Here is a 10098-nt window from a genome sequence, read left to right as displayed (position 1 = left end):
TATAATGCGGAATAGTTTCATGGTCCTCACCAGCTAATTCATAAGGTGCTTAAGAAGGAACTGCAGATGCTGGGAAATCGAAGGTAGACAAAAAATGCTGGAGAAACTCAGCGGGTCTGGCAGCATCTATGGAGCAAAGGTACATTCCTTCGCTCCATAGATCCTGCCTCACCCGCTGAGTTACTCCAGCATTTTTGTCTACCTTCGATTTTTCCAGCATCTGCAGTTCTTTCTTAAGCAATACAATCAAGATATTTAATTAATTGCCAGTGTTGTCTTATTGCATTTTAAGACATCTTGAAATTGCCAAGAGTCAAGTCAAGAGTGTTTTATTGTCAAATGTCCAAGATAAAACGATGACATTCTTACTTGCAGCAGCACAACAGAATAGGTAAATATAGTACACTGTAAACAATATGATAAACAAAAATAAAAGTTCTGTATGTGTGTGTGTATATATATACACACATACTCACATATACATATATATATATATACACATACTACACACACATACACACATATATAAATATATATACACACACGCATGCACATACATACGTACACATATAAAACAACAATCATTGTGCATTAATAACAATAATAGTCTATGTGCTTCAGAGCTAATTGAAGGTTGCCGTTTTTAATAGCCTGATGGCTGTAGGGAAGAAGCTGTTCCTGGGTGACCTGCACTGGATCCCTCTATGGCATAATGTTGCAGTTTTATCAGGCTCCTGTACTTTCATCTCCTCCTATACTCAAATCCTTTTGCAGGGGCACCTGATGCCTAATGAGTGTGTGGCCAGGGTAATAGTGTTTCCTGTTTTTGCCACCAAAATGGATAACCTCACATTTATCCACATTATAGGGGTGCCAAACATTGCCCACTGGCAGGGTCACCTGGCTGCCAAACACCTTTTTAAGCCTATCAAGAATGCTGGCTGCCTTTTCAGCTTTGACATAAGAAAATAAGAAGCTAGAAAGGGTCATACAGCTGCTGCTCAAGCCTATTCATCATGCAATAGGTCCATGGTAAACTTCCTTGTCAACTGGGTTCGGCCCCTATCCCCATATCATATGATATACTCAGTACCTTCTTGTACCACTACACTCCTGGAAAACGTTGCTACGATTTGGACGCAGTGATGATCAGCATCTATCAACAATATATATGCGACTAGGAAGCAAATCAGCCTGGAACTACTATCTTGATTGCTGCTGGAATTGCAATCGCTGAGACAAGTGCAAATAATTCTGATGTACTCATGATGTTGGAACGGCTTTGGCTTGGCAGGAGATGAGTCGTTTACTGATACTGAGCCTCTGATCTGCTGTTGTGACCAGAATTTTAATGTGCCTAGTTTAGATCAGTTTTTGATCGATTGTGACCCCCAAGAGTGTTGATGATCTTGGTGGAGGAATTGACAAAGGTGATGCCATTGATTATGTGACGCAGGTCGTTAAGCACGAGGTTTTTGGAGAGGGATGGTCATTGCCTGGCCAGATACTTCTGTGAAATTAAATGACTTGCCACCTATCAGCCTAGTCAAAGACTAGAGAGCATGGTTTGTTGCCTGGTATGCGCTGCCAGAGGTGGTGGTGCAGGCACATATAATAGTGGCATTTAAGAGGCTTTTAGATAGGCACATGGATATATAAGAAATGAAGGGATATGAATCATGTGTAGGGGTGGGGGGGTGAGCTTAGTTTATCTCGGTATCATGTTTGGCACATGTTCCAGGCTAGGCCTATATTTCATCTAGGTTTTACTGTATACAGCGTCTCAATAGACAATATACAATAGGTGCAGGAGGAGGCCATTCGGCCCTTCGAACCAGCACCGCCATTCACTGTGATCATGGCTGATCATCCACAATCAATACCCCGTTCCTGCCTTCTCCCCATATCCCCTGACTCCGCTATCTTTAAGAGCCCTATCTAACTCTCTCTTGAAAGCATCCAGAGAATCGGCCTCCACCGCCTTCTGAGGCAGAGAATTCCACAGATTCACAACTCTCTGCGTGAAAAAGTTTTTCCTCATCTCCGTTCTAAATGGCCTACCCCTTATTCTTAAACTGTGGCCCTTGATTAGGATTCTCAGTATCTATATTGTATTTATACCCATGTGTGTTACAAAGCTTTCAAGTAAAAGTATTTCTTTATACCCCAGAAATGTATTCTCCGAACTCAAGAGTATCCCTTATGTACCAGTTTGACAATTACTAAACCAATCTGATTAAAAGCTTATTACAATTTGGGTTGAATGAATGGTTTGCCATTATATTACCTATAAAATGAAGCATATTGGACTGGCTTGGTTTATGTCTGCACAGATCTACAAAGCTAAATCACTCACAACTGACTGTCAATATTAGAGAAGTCAAAACGATAAATGAGTTAAAACATGAAATTGAACGCTAGTATAGGGGAATTTTAAATTAATCATTGGTTTGAGCTAGTTGGATCCACCCTGTGGATATGTGATCAATGCCAATCTCGGAAACAAGTACAGTAGACCATTGGCATTGTTGATGAAGAAAACTCCATTGACAAATCTACTAGATTTTATTCTGGCAACATCAGAAAAATAATTGATGTGGTTGGATGTCACATGAAGACCATTTACTATCTCATCACTTCTCATTAGTCAGAGTTGAAGTATTCTGTCAATAAATCAATATTTTGTAATTAGTTTGAAGACATCGTTTGCAGGCTCATAGTTATCATTGTTTTAGGCAAATAGGGTATATTTAGATATTTTATTCACAAAGTAATAAAATAAGCTTTTTTATTTGTTGATGAAAATGTGTATGCTTTACTTCATTACAATGGCCCCGTTTATTACTAAAGCATTTGGCTATTGATAGAATGTGGCATAATTAACTTAAAATGGCAGATTGATTATAGGAAAAACAATACGCATCTAACTTCCGCTAATTTAGCATGTAAAATACCTACTCTTTTAATGAATCATTTATTTATAGTAATTAGATTGTGTGTGTGTGTGTCCGAGTTTCAAAAAAATGGATCTTCTTGCTGTTAAATGCAATAGAATATTGGAGAATTTGTATCAAGAATTTTGTTAAAGTTATTATTTTCCCGTGCAGTGATAATTATAATCATATCCTTTTTTCGAATGTTCTGGATTTTGTTAAACCATTAAAATTTGTGTTTATTTTTTGATGCATGTTGGTTGCTGTTTTTCAAATACGCAGTTGGTGTCACACAGCATTCAATGTGGGGAATTGGACCTGCAATTTCCCTTGTGAAATGTAAAGCTCCTGTAATGGGACACAGCTTGAAAAAAAAAAAAAGAAATATCTAAGGAATTTAATGGTTGCATTTTAATTCAGTGTATTCCTTTTGTCTTCTCAAACATAAGGTCTTCTGCGAGCAACTTCCTTCTGCCTTTTACAATGCACTTTTTCCAAACTATAGTCTCCCTCTTGTGAGCCAGGTGTACAAAGGAGCGCTTATTTTTTGTATCAATACAGTCACAACGGGAGAAGAACAGGCGCAGAATACAGAAAAGTAGAAATAGGGGCTGAAAATCAGCAGCACGCACAGTGGTGGTGGTAATAGATTGGGATTCCAAAGTCCAGGTTAAAGTAGTGGATTAGCATAGAATCATCAGTGTTGGGGAAATGTGTTGGATGGGGATCTCGGCCATAGGTGGCTGTCCCTCAGAGAGACATTAGATGCCAATGATGCTGGAAGATGAAATTCATGAATACTGCAGAATGGGAGAAAAATGTATAAATTGTAAATATCTATACGGTATTCAATCCTGAAATCATTTGCAGTTGTCCTGGAAGTTGAAATCGCCATGCAGTGCTACCTGGTAGCCAGAGGGGGGTACTGCAACATCACAGATGTTCACAATTTTGGGCTGATCCAGATTGTCTTCTAAATTTGACTGAACTTTGTTCCCGACTCTACAATTAGTTTAAAACCTCCAAAACAGCAAGGACATTGGACTCATTCCAGTTGAGGTGTGACCAGACCAGCTATCCAGTCGGAGGGATTTTCATTTCCGTATCTTTGGGTACAAAATAAATATTGGCAGATAAAATTTAAAAAATTGAGCATTAGATATTAAATGAACGAGTAAAGAAAAGGAGGATATTAACAGAACACAAGGTCCATACTGGAGTCCAAACCATTAAACTAGATAAGGGGCAAAAGACACATATAAAGTATGTATATGAGTATAGAAGTTGGGATGTAATGTTAAAATTGTACAAAGCATTGGTGAGGCCAATTCTGGAGTATGGTGTACAATTTTGGTCACCTGATTATAGGAAGGATGTCAACAAAATAGAGAGTACAGAGGAGATTTACGAGAATTTTGCCTGAGACGTGCCCGGGCTTCAGCAACCAAGTTACAGAGAAAGGTTGAACAAGTTAGGGGAGTGCTTTATTCTTTGGAGCGCAGAAGGTTAAGGGGGGACTTGATAGAGGTTTTTAAAATGATGAGAGGGATAGATAGAGTCCCTGACGTGGGAAAAGCTTTTCCCCCACGGAGAGTAGGGAAGCATGATTCAAACAAGGGGACATTCGACTTGGCCCTGCAGTAAGGGACTGAAGTTTAGGGGACTAAATCTCATGAGGGGGAACTTCTTTACTCTCCGGTGAGGAAAGATCGTCCTGGACTGGACTCTGGACCCTGAGTCTTGTCCACGGGGGTGGGGGGGGGGGGCAGGGGGAATGCAGGTTCGTTTTTAAATTTTTTGTGCCTTCCACCACAGTGATGAATGCTGTGGTGGATGTTTATGGGAGGGATGTTGTGTCCTGCGCAGCATTTTGGGATTTTGGGAATCTTTATGCTTTGTATGGAACTGATTTTTAAATTATGTAAAGCACTTTGGGGTCAATGAAAATTGACTATAAATGTGCTATATAAATAAACTTATTATTATAAAGCTCGGAATTAATATTTTATATCCACCGACACAGAAAAGGATGATACAGAAATTTACATCAATGGGCAAGAATGTGAAGTAATGGAATGAATAAATAGAGAGAGGGAGAGAACATATTTAAGTGTCAAGTGTCTTTGGAAGTGTATAAATCACCAAAGCATAGCAATTTATCCCGGGCTCCTGAAAGATGCAAGGAAATAACTAGCGCAGGCTCTGACAATCGCATTATAATCCACCATGCCTGCGGGTGTACTGCCCTACTTTGACAAAAGAAAGCAACTGACAGAAAGGCGTGTTCTTGTAAATGAGGAAAACGAGCTTTTCTTTCAGCTGTCTGTGATGGAATTTCTTACTTCTCTGGGTATAAATATTTTCAAATTGCACTCGGAGAAGACTGATTTTGTTCACCATTGTGTAGAGCATATCTCAAATACAAGCAATAACTACATCCTTGTCAGTTCCTATTGTCAAATTAGGGCAGTATAGTGCCAGACCTTTACTTTGTAGTTATAATGTCAGCAGTCAGGATGTTTGCTGATGATTGCACAATGTATAGCACTACCTACAACTCCCCCGATAACGAACAATATCCAGGCCTGGGTCGGCAGGTAACATTTGCGCCACATAAATATCAGGCAATCCAGAAGAGAAATTCCAGCCATCACTTCCTGGTATTCAACGGCGCTACAACCATCAATACTGGGGTTACCATTGACCAGAAACTGGACTGGAGTAGCCAAATACACAATGCAACTCCAAGAGCTGGTCAGAGGCTAAGAATCTTGCAGGGAGTAATGCATCTTCTATTTCCACAAACCCTGTTCGCCACCTACGAGGCTCATGTCAGGGGTAAGATGGAATGCTTCCATTTGCCTAGAGGAGTGCAGTTTTAACAACACTCAAGAAGCTCGCCACTATACAGGACAAAACTTCCTGCTTACAGGTACCCTATCCAGGAAAAGATCTTCAGAGATCTCTGAAGATATCTCCTGGTCCGAGAACACTGACGCAATTATTAAGAAAGTACATCAGCGCCTCTACTTCCTGAGAAGATTACGGAGAGTCGGCTTGTCAAGGAGGACTCTCTCTAACTTCTACAGGTGCGCAGTAGAGAGCATGCTGACCGGTTGCATCGTGGCTTGGTTCAGCAACTTGAGCGCCCTGGAGAGGAAAAGACTACAAAAAGTAGTAAACACTGCCCAGTCCATCATCGGCTCTGACCTTCCTTCCATCGAGGGGATCTATCGCAGTCGCTGCCTCAAAAAGGCTGGCAGCATCATCAAGGACCCACACCATCCTGGCCACTCACTCATCTCCCCACTACCTTCAGGTAGAAGGTACAGGAGCCTGAAGACTGCAACAACCAGGTTCAGGAATAGCTACTTCCCCACAGCCATCAGGATATTAAAGTCAACTCAAACAAAACTCTGAACATTAATAGCCCATTATCTGTTATTTGCACTTTATCAGTTTATTTATTCATGTGTGTATATATTTATATAATGGTATATGGACACACTGATCTGTACTGTAGTAAATGCCTACTATGTTCTGTTGTGCTGAAGCAAAGCAAGAATATCATTGTCCTATCGGGGACACATGACAATAAACTCTCTTGAATCTTGAATCCACAATCATTCACTTACTCCACCACTAATGCACAGCGACAACCATTTGTACCATCTACAGAATGCAATGCTGAAACTCGCCAAGTCTCCTTAGACAGCACCTTCTGGAACTGTTGCGGTCAATGAGGTGTAGATATACCCACAATGCTGTTGGGAAAATTCCACAAGCTAGCAGAGGGGAAGTTGTCCATCCAGGCCACATACCATCCGCCCTTGGAACTATACAGCTGTTCCTTCACTGGCGCTAGACAAACTCTCTCCTAAACAGCATTGTGGTATATCCACACCTCAAGAAGGCAGCTCACCACTACCTTTACAAGGGTAGTAAGGGATGGGTAATTAAATGCTGGCTCAGCCCGGATAGCCCGCATCCCATGAACAAATAATAAAAGTATCCAAGCACTATCAACAGACGGGAAGGACAAGCCTGCCGAACGTTATGGGTTTTTTTCACTGGTTGTTCTGTAGTTCACACCTCGGAAAAAAGCATTGACTCCATTGCCCTGCATCTTCTTCCATCGCAAACACAGACAGGTAGAACTGGACAGCAACACATCAACGTATCAGTTGGGACCGATTTATCAACTTGCCATGGGGTTTGGTCGTTGCTTTTATAAAGGGAGCTTGTGGGTCAGACATTATTGCTTCAAATTCTGTCATTAAGGCAAACAAAAATATGACCCATATTGGTAATATCCAGAACAAGGGGTCACACAGTATAAGGATAAGGGGGAAATCATTTTGGGACCGAGATGAGAAAAATAATTTTCACACAGAGAGTGGTGAATCTGTGGAATTCTCTGCCACAGAAGGTAGTTGAGGCCACAGTTCATTGGCTATATTTAAGAGGGAGTTAGATGTGGCCCTTGTGGCTAAAGGGATCAGGGGGTATGGAGAGAAGGCAGGTACAGGATACTGAGTTGGATGATCAGCCATGATCATATTGAATGGCGGTGCAGGCTCGAAGGGCCGAATGGCCTACTCCTGCACCTATTTATCTATGTTTCTATGTAACATCAGTACATGCACAAATGATAAGGGATGAGCATAAATCACACTTATTTATGAATAAGTCTGAAGAAGGGTCTCGACCCGAAACGTCACCTATTCCTTCGCTCCATAGATGCTGCCTCACCCGCTGAGTTTCTCCAGCATTTTTGTCTACCATAAATTACACTTAGATCAGGACCTCCACATACCTTAATATGGCTGGTACCACATTAAGATATTAAGATTAAGTGTAAGGATATCGGAGGGGCAGAACTAGGGAAATGTGTCAAGAAAATTTCCTCAAACAATATGAAGATGGCCCCACAAGAGATAGAGCAACGATAAACTTCTGATTGGGGAATGAGGAGGGACATCAAACATCGCCACTTCTGGCCCGTAGGATCATCAATAACATGATCGTGAAATCATCACAGCTGCAAATTTCCATGGAGAAGTAGCAAGTAGAAATGCAGCAGTGAGGAACATATGGGGTGGAACAGATTTCCACTATCTGCTTCCTTCTGTACTGCCAGCTGGCAAAGAAACTGTGGGCCCGATACTCATATCAGCATAAAACATAAATCATTCAGCAGAGTGTGACACTTAGTATTGAGTGTTATCACCAAAGCAGTTTTCTTATATATAAAATGATGCCCTTGGGAATATGATTTCATGATTACAAGGAAGCTTCTCATTATGAAAGAGACACACAACATGCTGGAGTAACTCAGCGGGACAGGCAGCATCTCTGGAGAGAAGGGGCGAGTGACATTGTGGGTCGAGACCTTTCTTCAGACGGCTATGAAATATGAAATATGAAATAAAATACGCTATGAATTATGAAAGACAGATGAAGTCAACATAAAGGACCTGGCACTGGATAGGATTTGCGATCCATGCTAACCTGACCAACAATAATAAGATTAAGATTTTCTTTATGTGAATATGTACCCACAATCAACTGCTTATTGACATTAATAGAAGCAAGTGGAGTTATTTGTTCAAATATTATTAATTCAGTCAATCTATCTCTAACAATCCAGCAGATAGACACAAAATGCTGGAGTGACTCAGCGGGACAGGCAGCATCTCTGGAGAGAAGGAATGGGTGCTTGTCCCGCTGAGTCACTACAGCATTTTGTGTCTATCTTTGGTTTAAACCAGCATCTGTAGTTCCTTCCAACACACTCTGATAAACAACCCAGCAACAGATTGCCTAACATGCTCTGTTTGGCTCACAATACAAAACAAAACTCACTGAAAACAAAGAATGCAAAACAGCTTGGAAAACATTGTATAAACTTACAATGCGAGTAGGAACGTGAGCATTTAGTACAGGGAAGAGGGGGAATCTCACAAAGGACTATTCCATAGCACAGAATCATGCTTGTTTAATGAACAAGCCTATTAGATATGACCAATATTATTCTTGTTTTGCCTCGATACCACAGGCTTTTAAAATTCAGTACCAGTCAGAATATCACTGTATTATCTCTTGGTGTGGAAATATAACATCAAAATCACTGTCACTGCTACATCACCATCCAGACCTGAATAGCACCCTCATCTATTGTACTATTGCTGATTGAAGATGACTGTGCATTCAGTTGTAGTTTAAAGTCTGCTACATTAAGGTAGTACAGAGACTGAACACTTGAAGGTACCCTCTTCACAGAAATATCTGGAACACTGAAATTAAGAAATATCTGGAACACTGAAATTAATGATTTAAAAAAGTATTGTTTTTTATTAATTTCCTGTCAAATCCTCAGGGTTGCCAACGTATTTTATTGCAAATAACATAATTTTGAAATGATTAAGAAAGAACTGCTGATGCTGGAAAAATCAAAGGTAGACAAAAATGCTGGAGAAACTCAGCGGGTGAAGGATGTGGGTCCATGGAGCAAAGGAATAGGTGACGTTTCTGGTCGAGACCCTTCTCCAGACTGATGTGGGGGTGGGAGGGCGGGAAGCAGGCATTTTTGTCTACCTTTAATTTTGAAATGAAGTGATTTCTAATGAATAAGTCATTCCACATCAGATAATGGAGGAGGACTGTTCATATTTTTGGGAATATACAGAAATTATGAGGAAATGGAAAATAATGATTAATATCCAAATATTTTCTGGTGACGCAGTTGTACTGGCTTTAAGGCATTAGCATGGAGAAAGGCAAGGTCAGGAATACATGTCAACTCAATTTAGCTTTTGCTCTGAGCTGTGGTGATTGGGGCACAGGGAGCTGATATTGCAGACTCTCCCTGCAGAAAGAAAAGAGCTTGGGAAGAGATTTGTTTTTAGACTATATCAGGCAACTATATCAGGCAACTTTCCTCATTCGTAACTGTCACTGTATGTCATGTTGTTTCTTGTGGGCGGAGCACCAAGGCAAATTCCTTGTATGTGAATACTTGGCCAATAAACTTACTTACTTACTTAACAACAAGTTACCGGGACAGTAAACATAGGTGAATAAATAAATGCCTCCCCTACAATCTCTCAGTTGCAGGAGTCTCAAAGGCAAAAATAAAGTATATTTCAAGTAATTCAGGAAACAA

At 40.6% G+C, this 10098-nt stretch overlaps 1 protein-coding gene across 1 annotated transcript in view; it reads right to left on the bottom strand.

Annotated features, from left to right (window-relative positions):
- cacna2d4a (calcium channel, voltage-dependent, alpha 2/delta subunit 4a) overlaps window positions 1–10098 on the bottom strand; it is a 173563-nt gene that overhangs the window by 87569 nt on the left and 75896 nt on the right. The window lies entirely within an intron of this gene.

Source organism: Leucoraja erinacea, chromosome 19, assembly GCF_028641065.1.
Source record: "Leucoraja erinacea ecotype New England chromosome 19, Leri_hhj_1, whole genome shotgun sequence".
Lineage (NCBI taxonomy): Eukaryota > Metazoa > Chordata > Chondrichthyes > Rajiformes > Rajidae > Leucoraja > Leucoraja erinaceus.
This window is presented reverse-complemented; position numbering and strand designations above follow the sequence as displayed.